Below are 12,744 nucleotides of genomic sequence, written 5' to 3'. Positions count from 1 at the left end.
CTGACATTTGCAGCTTGACATTTCTGCTGCACACGATTCACCTCTGAACCGCCTCAGCGCCGCCGCTTCCTGTTCATCACATCTCATCCTCCTCCTCTCGTGTCTGGACGGTTCTACGGTTTACTGGTCCAGTTGGCCGGCTCCGACATGGCCATGAAGCAGCAGTTGGTCAGGATGGTGCACATGATGAACAAACTGAACAAAGTGAGCAGGTTAAGGAGGAACAACGTCTCACATGTAACACAGACCAACAGGAAAACAAAGACCACTCGCACAGTTTGGGGGTGTGTGCGCTCATTTCCAGCTGGGATCCCCAACACAAGAGAAATTCAAAGTTTTCCTTTGGAAGTGGGAAAGTTTTTACTGATGTTTGTTTTTTCTAACAGGAAGCAGGAAGTGAAACCAGCCCAATGCTAGCAGGCCGAGATATTTACAGGCCAGAGGCAACATTCTGTCCTGAGTTACTAACGTATGACAGAACATTCAGAACATTAGAAAGTATAATAATAATAAAATGGAAATCTATTTTCTGATCTAAAACTAAGTCATTCCTTCCAAAGTCAAACTGAACGGAAAAAATTCTGGTTTTTCCAAAAGCTTCAACTTTCAATTCAGAATCCAGCCGTTATTTTTAATTATAATATTAAATATTAACTTTACACAGTAAAAGTCATTAAAACCTCTATATTTTGGGTTTTTCAGTTTGACCAAATGTTGACATTTTGTCCTACATTTAATGTAAATTTATTGGTACTTTAATAAGTCTGTATAGTTTAAATGAAACTACCTGCTGGTCAGTGTAGACATGTGAAATCCTGGTTGTTTTGTTTAACAGCTGATTGCTTTTAGCAGAACATGAATCTATCTGACGTTTCCTCAAACTAAAGGGCTGGTTAGTCATTGGTCCGTCAGACACAAAAAGAAAAACAATTACTCTGATTCAGTCATTTTCTGTAATTTGCAGCTTTTAGTCGCTGAGGTAAAACGTCTTTGGCGTTTTGTTAAAATTCGGGGAACTGCAGTTTTTCTGAGTTTCAGCTAAACTCTGACATGTAAAAGCAGCCGTCTGATTTCAGGCCATCGCTGTGAGGAGTTTACCTTCATTAGAGCTAAATAAAGATGAAGAGTCCTCGCTTCCCTCTGATTCTTGCCACTTTCAATACAGCAAATTAATCTGCCATTAGCGCCCCCCTCGCAGGAGAGCCCACTCTAATCATGTCATAATGGGGAGTGGGAAGTTTCCAAGTGTCAGCAGCAGCAGAACAGGTTAAATATCACCTTCACCTGCCGTGCTGGAGGAGGAAGCCGGCGCAGCCGTCAATCACGGCTATAAATGAATCATAATTATTGTAATTTGGCAGAGGGAACATGCTGCCGGAGCGAGAGCGGCCCAAACTCAAAACTTGTTGACTGAGCGGCGGCTGGCAGCTGGTGAGATAATACGGTTAGCACTCGACAAACAAACGTCCCCACGCCGCGCAGCCAGAGGCTAATTATCAGCTAATGGTAGCCCTGATGCTGTGGCCTCCCAGGCCACTGTACAGCTAATGTCATTACACCTCCCACTTCCTCCACGGGATCCATCTTCTCCCACTGCCTCTTTTCTACTTCTGATTTCCACAGATTCTGCCATCTTTCCGCTCCAGGCGACCCGATCAAGTCCATGTTTACTTCTGGGTTAAAACCATCAACAACCAAGAAACGGGTCAAACTGAACCTTCAGCCGATAAAACAACCCAATTTTATCTGAATGTAGGTGATAAGAGAATCAACCACAGGTAAGATACTGACTAGACATAAGCGCTCAACATAACCCCACTTTGACAAAATCAGTGTTCCTTAAACATACGGCTGATTTTATTGTTGCTGTCTATGTGGATCATAAGTCTGTTAAATCAATCAATCAATCCATCAAATTCAGCCTGGTACTTCAGGTTCTAGCTGCTGGTGTAGCAAAGTGAGTTGCAGTTTTTCCAGGTATTTTTAGGGAACCAGCCCTTTAGGAAGTACTTTAGCTGTAACTAAACCATGCTAAGGTTTAGCCCCGCCCCCTGACAGTGGGCGGAGCCAAGATACACTGAGAGGCGGGGCCAAGTGTTGGCATCCGAATGAGGGAAAACTCCCAGCAGCTTAGCAGCTTCCCAGGCTCTTTAGCGAAAAACAGAAAGTTTTCTGAGTTAAGAGACGTTTACAGGAACGAGTCGCTCTGACTCGCTACCCGGGGCGTGTCTGAGCGAGACGGTTTACCCCCGGTCGGTTAGGCTTGACCCCAACGAAGCTGCTGGACCCCATAGGAAACTAGACTGCAGTGACCACCGTTCAGCCTGAAGGGGGCAGCAGAGAGGGAAGAGCTTTAATGCTAGTTGCTTTATCGAAATGAATTGGCTACAAATAGCAGCCAATTCATTTCCCTTTTCCTGCTCATTCCTACAGTTGGCCACGCCCACCGTGTCCATTGGCTCCGCCCACTTTGCTGGAATTTGTTAGGGGGCGGGGCTAAGCTTTCACAGAGTTTAGATACATTTTAAAATTAAAATATCAAATCATTTTCTCTGGGAAAACGACATTATAATAATAATTATATGACTACTATAATATAATAAATGAGTGCAGTTTTGTTGTTTAGACTTAATCACCTGGTGCCGGTTCTGAAAAGTATAAATATAAACAATAAGCTGAATATTGAGACCCAACGGGTCAGAAAACCTTCGTCATGTTTTCTCATGTGTCTCCATGTTTCCTACTTTAACATGGAGGACCGGTCGTTTTGTTCCGTCCGGTTCTGTGGTTCCGGTTGCCTTCATCAGAACCAGAACCTCCATCCCGGCCGATTGCTTCTCACACCTCCGTAGCCGGGCGGTCCGCGCCGAAGTGACGGACCCGTTTGGATGGGTTCTGTCAGATAAAAGCGGTTCTGATGGAGAATTAGTGAGTGTGTCTGCAGATCACGCCGCAGCCTGTCAGGGTGGCGCCGCCGCGGGCGGGCAGCACTCCAGAACACACTTCATCCAGAGCCTGGACTGGAGGTCCACTTCACACACACACACACACCTACACACACACACACACACACACACACCTACACACACGCACACACACACACACACACCTACACACACACACACACACACACCTACACACACACACACACACACACACACACACACCTACACACACACACACACACACACCTACACACACACACACACACACACACACACACACCTACACCTACACACACACACACACCTACACACACACACATACATACACACCTACACACACTACACACACACACACACACCTACACACACACACACACACCTACACACACACACACACACATACACTACACACACACACACACACACACACACACACACGCGCACACACACACACACACACACACACACACACATACATACACACCTACACACACACACACACACACACACCTACACACCTACACACACACCTACACACACACACACACACCTACACACACACACACACACCTACACACACACACTCCACACCTCGCCGCCGATCCCTGTGACGGCGGCAGCGTGTACAGCGCTGCCGCTTCCAGCTGTAAAAAATAGCCGGTGAGGATGGAGGCAGCGGAGGTGCGAAGTCATGTCTGACATGTTGGTCTAGAGCCAAAGGAGGCGGGGCCAATGGGACAGAACCTTCCGGTGTTGCGCTGTTTTTGCGGTGTTTTTGCTGCGTTTTCTTTGTCCGTCCTGTTAAACGCGTCACAGGAGATTCCTGGCCGTTTGCAGCAGCAGCGGCGATTAAACAGCCTGAGTGACGAATGATGTGTGGGCCTAAAAGCTCTGAGACACTTTTATTCTTCTACATGGGAGCAGCGCTGCCAGCTTTTGTTTTTATTTTAATGAAGTGTAATTTTAAAAGAATCCTCCACATTTTCTTTATCACCCTGGAATTACTTCAACTACATTAACACCATTTAATACAAGTTATCAGCAGAGGAGGGATTTATTATTTTCTCATCATTTCTACCAAGCTGAGCAGACAACCTATAGACAGCTTAGAAAAGCCAAGCAGTGATCCAGACTTTATGTTATCGGGGTAGATCTCAGAAGATATTACCAATAATCTGAATTAAATCAACTGATAGAAAACATAAATACAGAAACACAGAATATAATTTAACATTAAATTAATGTTAATTTAATGAACAAACCGAAGGAAACTGACAAACATTTATTTATGACTCCAGCGACATAAAAATAAATCTGATTAAAAAAGGAGTTAGGGTGAAACTATGCTAACCTAAAATAGCATCTAAATGCTAACATTAGCTTCAGAGGCAAACCAGCCTGCCTGGCCTGTGGGGGCGCTGCACCAACAAACACTGTAGGAAACGACACTAAAACCTCTGAAGACCCTGAGAACACTTCCTGTTTCACCAATGAAACAGATGGAGGCGTCAGAGTTTAGTGATTTCTCTTAGTCTTTGGCTGAAGACCAGGAGCCATTTCTGCTGTTAGCGCTAGACTAGTATGTTAGCTTTGGTTGTATTTACCCAGAATGCCCTGCTGTAGTCCACTTCCTGCTTTTGTTCCACTTGGCGTTCACATAGGAAACCGAACCAGAGTTCACTTCAACCAAACCCAGACTGATGTTTGTAGGCAGACCAGAGGTCAGAGGTCGATTAGCCAAACTGTTCTTTTCTACATCCTGAAATGAAAACATTGATTCTCCAGAACAAACTGCTGGTTTTCTTCCTGCTGTAAATGCAGCCAGAGCCGCCCGGCCTGCTGAGCTGTTAATGTTCGCAGGAGAGAAAATAGATTTGTTTTCAGCCATAATTGAGCTTTTAATGGGATAAGTCAGTGTGCTGGTGTTTCAGCAGCAAGTGCTTTTAGAAAAAGTAGCTTAATTATTTTGTTGATTAATGGAGGAAATGCACTTACATCACCATTTATTCGCTGCCATTTAAAGGCAGCGCTAATCGCTGGACTGGGAGCAGAACCAGTGAGTTTTATCTAAAATTAAAATCAGCAGAGACGTTTGTGGTCAGTGGAGATTAGAGTCAGAACAAGAATCTGTTTCCTGATGTTTGAACAGCGTCTCGTTTCTGCATGCTTAAAAACACAGTTGGACTAAACCCCAGGACATTTACTGAGCTGATATCTGGAGTAAAATAAGTGCAACGTTCCTTTAATCGTCTAATTATGACCATCTGGTGTTTAAATAAGCCCAGATCTGCCTGGACAGGTCAGGTCCAACCGGGTTCAGTTCAACGCAGTCTGACTGACCTTTGACCCGAGCAGAGTGAAGGATATGAATGGACCAGGATCCGGATGGCGAGCCTGCGGATGGGGTGGAACGGGCTGAACATGTAGAGCGCCGACGTGGCGCTGAAGCGGAAGATGGCCTTCCCTTTGTTCAGCACTATGAAAGTCTGCAGGAGAAACAGAAAAGCTTCAGTGCAAAAACAGCAAATCTTCCTGCTGCACTGCAAACATTTAACCCTTTTCTTCTCTACGACCCGATCTGATGGGTTTCCTGCTGTTTTCATGAGATTAACGTGAATGAATGACGGATTATTTAGAAGCTTTATGTTTGGACTCATTCAACAGTTCAGACCTGCAGCTGTTCTCTCATAACTTTGGCTAAAAGTCATGAAGAATCGTTTCATATTTTACATGCAGATATAATAATAAGCAGCTTTTAGCAGTTTTTCCAACAGTAATTGTTTTGAATTTCAAGAGTAGATTATGGAAGCATTTCGCTGCCAAAACCTGGAGCTAAATTCAGGATCTTGTCCTGAAAAGCGTTTAGGTCCGTTTGGACAGGACCTACCCTCTGGTCCTTGAAGTAGTAGGGGTCGATGTCCTCCAGGGGAACGCCCACCAGGTGAGACGGGATGTCGGCAAAGATCCGGGGCAGCTGCTTCCCCGCCTCCAGGTCGGGCCGGCCGGGGCAGCTCCACGTCGCCCAGGTCCTTTCAACACAGAACCACGTTATGATCTCAGCCTTTTGTCCTTCTTCATCCGCTTTGTTTGCATTTTCAGTGAGGAAACAGGAACTTTCTGTTTTGCAGTAGAACTGCCAAATGTGACCCAAATTTGATTTATTTTGCTCATAACTGATTTTTTCAGAGCAATCTGTTCAGATCTATTTACCCAAAAACTTGCATATAAAGTTCCTCTATATGTGGAAATAACTCGCTTTGTATGCGACTGATGTTATTGATGCATCACAATAATAAATAACCAGAGGGCTGAAGCAAAGTGTTGGTCTGGTTGTGATGTGACGGCGGCCATCTTTACCACCGTGATCAAAGCGCCGCTGCATGACGGAAACGTTCGTTTTCTGACTCGCTTTGGAGTCGGAAAGCATTCACACATACATCACATTTAATGAAATGTATGAAATACTGCAAAAAAAATAAGTTAAAAGAAAAATAAATAAATAAATCTGACCTGAGCATTAAGGTAGCATCAGCTAGCTTAGCATCACAGTTTGACCCAACAAAACAAAATCTGACTGAAGTTGGACTTCCACTTTCTTCAAAACCAAATAAATTTTGTGTCAATCAACTCAAATATGTTTGTGCAGCAAAATGTTTCGTTTGTGCTGCTTTTGATGATGACCTCTGACCTCTGGAAACCTTTTTATTAATATCTTTAAAATGATATCGGCACAAATAAAAACTTTAGCTCCACAAATGTTTGACAGCAACTGGATCAGGCTTGGAGTCGGTGGAGATCAGCTTCACTCAGGAACTCAAACTCTGCAGTTTCAAACAAAATGTTGCCTCCAGATTTCAATGGAAAACTTCAACAGGTTTAAAGTTTCCTCTGATGTTTAGAAGAATAACTTTATTATTTTTCATTTATAGCTAATGATGGATGTAAGCTAACAATAAAGCCTAATCTGGGTTAGCTGACAAACCGTTAAGGTGTTTAACTGGCTACTTCCTGTTTCCATTTCTGGTTGATGTTCCCAGGCGGGCGGGGCGCGCTGGCCCAGGCGGGCGGGGCGCGCGGGCCCATACGTACCTCCTGGTACTGCTTTTTGCGTCGGGCCTCCTCCTGGGCGATGCGCTGTTCGATGGCCGCCAGGGAGTCCGGCGTGAAGCGCTTAAAGCTCTCTGGTCCCATTGGAAACATAGCCAGCCATCTTCTCATCCTGATCCTGCTGCTAATTGGCCTGGTATACCAGCTGCAGACACACAGAGACTCACTTAAATGTCCAGCACTTCATATCGTTACTCTGCTGCCCTCTTCATCAACCGAAACTTCTTTAAACTGACTAAAACAGACGAAAACAAAGAGCATTTTCATATTTTCATGCGTTTGTTCCAGAAACGAGCCTCCTGCAGTCGGATGTCAGACTGTTCAGACACCTGTTGAGAATATTTTGGATGGTTAAATCATGAGATGAGGAGCGCTTGATTCGAGGACCTGCAGAGTGGGGATGATTTGGCGGTTTCTTCTCTGCCAGGTTGATTACGTCCTCTGAAACGGCGACCTGCCGCTCAGGACGACCCACAGCATCGCAGGCTTCGTCATTAGAGCTGCACTCAGAGGCTCCAACAGGCAGCAATCAGCCTGAGAAACTCATCCGCCTCCTCCTGACGCTCCCTACTGTACGCTCTGGGTTCCCTTCATTTCTGAATCATCAGTGGCTCTTTGTTCCAGTTTCAACAGGAGATCCCATAAAAACAACAACTGTCTGCTGAATGCTGCAGTCAGTGATGTGTTTAAGGTGCCATGAACAGTCAGGTGGCAGGAATCAGACAAACTATTAGATTTAACTTTCTAGCAATGAGAGAAAAGAGGAGTGAATACAAACTGTGTAGTAATTAGAAACAGTATGAAAATATCTGTTAGATCAGGGGTGTCAAACTCCAGTCCTCGAGGGACGCTGTCCTGCAGTTTTTCGATGTGCCACAGGTACAAAACACAGGAATGAAATGGCTTAATTACCTCCTCCTTGTGTAGATCAGATCTCCAGAGCCTTAATGACCTAATTATTGTATTCAGGTGGTGCAGCAGAGGCACATCTAAATGTTGCAGGACACCTCGAGGACTGGATGTTGACAGTTTTAGAGGAATAAATGAAGCCTGAATTTAACTTGTTCACACTAAAGAAATGTTGATGCTACTTTCTGGGTTACATGTTTTCTCAAATTAGCATCAAAAGGCCAAAGAAAGCAGTTTAGCTAAAGCAGTGAAGCAAATGGTCATTATTTATCATTCCAGATAAAGGCTAATATCATTAGAAGCTTCTAACAACATTCTTGTTTTGGACATATTAGCTGTTAGCATGTAGCAACTAAACTAGCTTCAAACCTGTGACCACTGTTGACCTGCTAACATTTAGCTACTATATCACCTGTTCACTTGCACAACAATATCAGCTGCTCTTACAGATGCTAACCTTTAGCATCTGCAGAAGCTGCTAACCCATAGCAAACATATTAGCTGCTAGTGTAGCAACTATAATAGCTGCTAACTTATTGGAATCCATTTTAAGCTTGAAAACAAACTCCAGTCCCAACTGTGGTTTGTTTTTATACAGATATTTTCTCTATCAGTAATTTAAGCTAACTATGTTAGCATAGCATAGAGAACCTCAGTGTTTGCGATCATGCAACTTTCAGGACAGACAGAATAATTACTTACTTTCTGATTTGCTGTCCTGTGCTGAGCCAATGAAAGCTCCTGACTTTTTGTTTTTGACTGATAATCAGCTAAAGCTCCTTGTATCCTAGATTGTTTTATTATTGTCCTCCTAGCTAGTTGCAAAAGTTTCTTATCAAGAAATATCAGTAAATTAGTTGAATTAATTAACAAAAGATAGTTTTACTGAAGCAGTAGCAACAGCATATTGATGGGTAATTGCTGTTTTAATACTATAAATATATCAGACTGATAAATTATTTCTACTTTAGCTGCAGTAGCTGAAGGAACCACAAACCCTCCGTTAGCTTCCAGTTTATCTGCTGAACATTCACAAACTAATAATCTGTTCACTTTTACTGGTTTATTGAGAAATCCCAGTGGACAGTAGTGGTTTACCGCAGCCAAGCAGAAGAAAGCGAAGCACGCTAGCAGCTAATGCTGTTAGCTTCAAAAGCCTAGACTGAGAGTGTGTGAGTGTTTAACAGGTGTGTGTCCAGGCCATCTGCTGCGGAGCCTAATCCAATGATTGGACGGGCCTCGTTTTTCAAGCCTTCATGCATTTCTTCTTCACAGCTCTCAAATCTGATTTCTGCAGTGTGTTTGTGTCCACATGAAAGGAAAAGTTGGCTCTGGTTCCTGTTCTTATCAAATGCTGTCATCCACTCAGTCTCTCTCTCTCTCACACACACACACACACACGCACACACACACACACACACACACACTTCCAGTACAGTAGCTCCTGATGAGCTCCTCAGCTCTGCTTTCCATTCTGCTGCCACACTTTATCACGTACTAAAAGCTCAGGACTCGTCAGGGAAACAATAAGCAGCAACATGACAGCAGATTCTGAATATTAATTCACCACCTTCCTAAACTAATGGACCAAAAACGACTTATCTTTATAGATATTTCACCAAGTCCAGTTGAAACCAGAGATTAACTTGTTTTATGCTCAGGTAAACTGAAAACATGAGACGGATTTCCGAGGAACCAAACCGCTTCTTCCTTCAGGTAGCCTTACGCGTCGGCCATCTTGGATTTTCAGGTCATTGGGTTTGGGTTGAAATTCAGGAGCAGAAACATTCGCAGGTCACATTTTAATGTTTCTAAAGTCACTGAGATGCATATTTCCCAGCCCACACTTTCCCAAGATGCATTGCAGGTCAAAAGGGAGATTTCAGTAATCTGAACAATGGCGGACGAAGCAGGAGTTTTAAATGGACGAATTATAGCACTCTTCTCGTTTTACACTCATAGACACACCAAGAAATGTTTAGCAATAAGCTCCATTTTATTATTTCTGTAAAACATTAATGTCTCCAATTATAAACATCAGAACTTAAATCAGGACTTTCTAAAATCCTGCAAAACTTCAAATCAAACCAAACTAACATCAGTTTGAGGAAACCAGAGATGCAAATGTTTGTTTTTCATTTATTTCCCACAAAGGGAGATTCAGGCGCAACAGCAGAATCAGGGGAAAAGATTCACATGAAAACGTTGCTGGTTGAATGCAGCAGGTTCAGTCTTGTGTTTCCAGGCATTGATCCAAATGCTTAGTTTTTACAGTGTAACTTGCTGCCTCAGCCTCTGAAGGGAAGTTCTGGGCTGGTGGACCGGCCCAAATCAAGTCTGAATGGTTCTGAATGGTTCACACCGTTTCATCTCAACTCGCTGCTCCTCCAGAACCAGGAGCTTCCTGGAAGTTCTGGGCTGCAGTGAGGAGGCAGCGCCGACAGGGGGCGCCGCTGCTTCAGTCTGACCAATCAGATCATCACAAACGGAAACAATCTGTTGACTCAACAAGACAAATCCATGAGTTTTAGACTGAAATGACGGGGGCCCTGATGGGGGGCCTGATGGGGGACCCTGATGGGGGTCCCTGACGGGTCCCTGACGGGGCCACCAGGACATGCATGGACTTCGCGGTGCGTTCGAGGTCCTGTGTTTCAGTGGGAAAGCGCAGCAGAATCAATTCAATTAGTCTGAGAGGAGGAAGCGCGTTCGGTCACGGCGCTGCCGACCCGATGGACATTATTCAGTGGATCCGGGCAGGACGCCAAGCCCGGCTGGCGGAGGGGACCGGGGTGTCGCCATGGCGATGCAGGACGAGATTCCCCACATCTGCTGATGTAATGTTCTGCAGAACCGCTGCAGCGCCACCGGCCCTCCCCAGCAGCACTGAACTGTTGAGTGGATTCATCCCACGAGAGAAAAACATCGTTTTGTTCCCAAAGGTTTCCATGTAAGTTTGAAAAGACGCGTCAGATGGACCTGAATCACCTCCATGTTTCCCTCACTGATCTCATTATGGGACCAGGAGTCGGGTCTCAGCACATAAACGCTTCGTTTCTGTGGATTTTCCTTCTGTGGAACAAACTGAGCCAATGAGGAACTGAAGATGATTTATGGATAAAACATCTCAACACTGATTGGTCAGTGAGACAAACACATCCTGATTTAACAGAATAAAACAAAACCAGGTTTTTGGTTTCCTCTCTCTGGTTTCCTGTCTCTCTCTCTGGTTTCCTGTCTCTCTCTCTGGTTTCCTGTCTCTCTCTCTGGTTTCCTGTCTCTCTCTCTGGTTTCCTGTTTCTCTCTCTCTGGTTTCCTGTCTCTCTCTCTGGTTTCCTGTCTCTCTCTGGTTTCCTGTCTCTCTCTCTGGTTTCCTGTCTCTCTCTCTCTGGTTTCCTGTCTCTCTCTCTCTGGTTTCCTGTCTCTCTCTCTCTGGTTTCCTGTCTCTCTCTCTGGTTTCCTGTCTCTCTCTGGTTTCCTGTCTCTCTCTCTCTGGTTTCCTGTCTCTCTCTGGTTTCCTGTCTCTCTCTCTCGTTTCCTGTCTCTCTCTCTCTGGTTTCTTGTCTCTCTCTCTCTGGTTTCCTGTCTCTCTCTCTCTGGTTTCCTGTCTCTCTCTCTGGTTTCCTGTCTCTCTCTGGTTTCCTGTCTCTCTCTGGTTTCCTGTTTCTCTCTCTCTGGTTTCCTGTCTCTCTCTCTGGTTTCCTGTCTCTCTCTGGTTTCCTGTCTCTCTCTCTGGTTTCCTGTCTCTCTTTCTGGTTTCCTGTCTCTCTCTCTCCTGGTTTCTGTCTCTCTCTGGTTTCCTGTCTCTCTCTGGTTTCCTGTCTCTCTCTCTCTGGTTTCCTGTCTCTCTCTCTCTGGTTTCCTGTCTCTCTCTCTGGTTTCCTGTCTCTCTCTCTGGTTTCCTGTCTCTCTCTGGTTTCCTGTCTCTCTCTCTGGTTTCCTGTCTCTCTCTCTCTGGTTTCCTGTCTCTCTCTGGTTTCCTGTCTCTCTCTCTGGTTTCCTGTCTCTCTCTGGTTTCCTCTCTCTCTGGTTTCCTGTCTCTGTCTGGTTTCCTGTCTCTCTCTCTGGTTTCCTGTCTCTCTCTCTCTCTGGTTTCCTGTCTCTCTCTCTCTGGTTTCCTGTCTCTCTCTCTCTGGTTTCCTCTCTCTGGTTTCCTGTCTCTCTCTGGTTTCCTGTCTCTCTCTCTGGTTCCTGTCTCTCTCTGGTTTCCTGTCTCTCTCTCTGGTTTCCTGTCTCTCTCTCTCTGGTTTCCTGTCTCTCTCTCTCTGGTTTCCTGTCTCTGTCTGGTTTCCTGTCTCTCTCTCTGGTTTCCTGTCTCTCTCTCTGGTTTCCTGTCTCTCTCTCTCTGGTTTCTGTCTCTCTCTCTCTGGTTTCCTGTCTCTCTCTCTCTGGTTTCCTGTCTCTCTCACTGGTTTCCTGTCTCTCTCTCTCTGGTTTCCTGTCTCTCTCTCTCTGGTTTCCTGTCTCTCTCACTGGTTTCCTGTCTCTCTCTCTCTGGTTTCCTGTCTCTCTCTCTGGTTTCCTGTCTCTCTCTGGTTTCCTGTCTCTCTCTCTCTGGTTTCCTGTCTCTCTCTCTCTGGTTTCCTGTCTCTCTCTCTGGTTTCCTGTCTCTCTCTCTGGTTTCTGTCTCTCTCTCTCTGGTTTCCTGTCTCTCTCTCTGGTTCCTGTCTCTCTCTCTCTGGTTTCCTGTCTCTCTCTGGTTTCCTGTCTCTCTCTGGTTTCCTGTCTCTCTCTGGTTTCCTGTCTCTCTCTCTCTGGTTTCCTGTCTCTCTCTCTGGTTTCC

At 45.0% G+C, this 12,744-nt stretch overlaps 1 pseudogene; it reads right to left on the bottom strand.

The window, feature by feature from the left end:
* Window positions 1-113: 113 nt before the first annotated feature.
* Window positions 114-7,145, bottom strand: LOC129355490 (sodium channel protein type 2 subunit alpha-like; annotated as a pseudogene).
* Between the last annotated feature and the right edge of the window lie 5,599 nt (window positions 7,146-12,744).

The sequence above is a fragment of the Poeciliopsis prolifica genome, unplaced genomic scaffold, assembly GCF_027474105.1.
Source record: "Poeciliopsis prolifica strain line A6 unplaced genomic scaffold, Auburn_PproV2 SCAFFOLD136, whole genome shotgun sequence".
NCBI lineage: Eukaryota > Metazoa > Chordata > Actinopteri > Cyprinodontiformes > Poeciliidae > Poeciliopsis > Poeciliopsis prolifica.
This window is presented reverse-complemented; position numbering and strand designations above follow the sequence as displayed.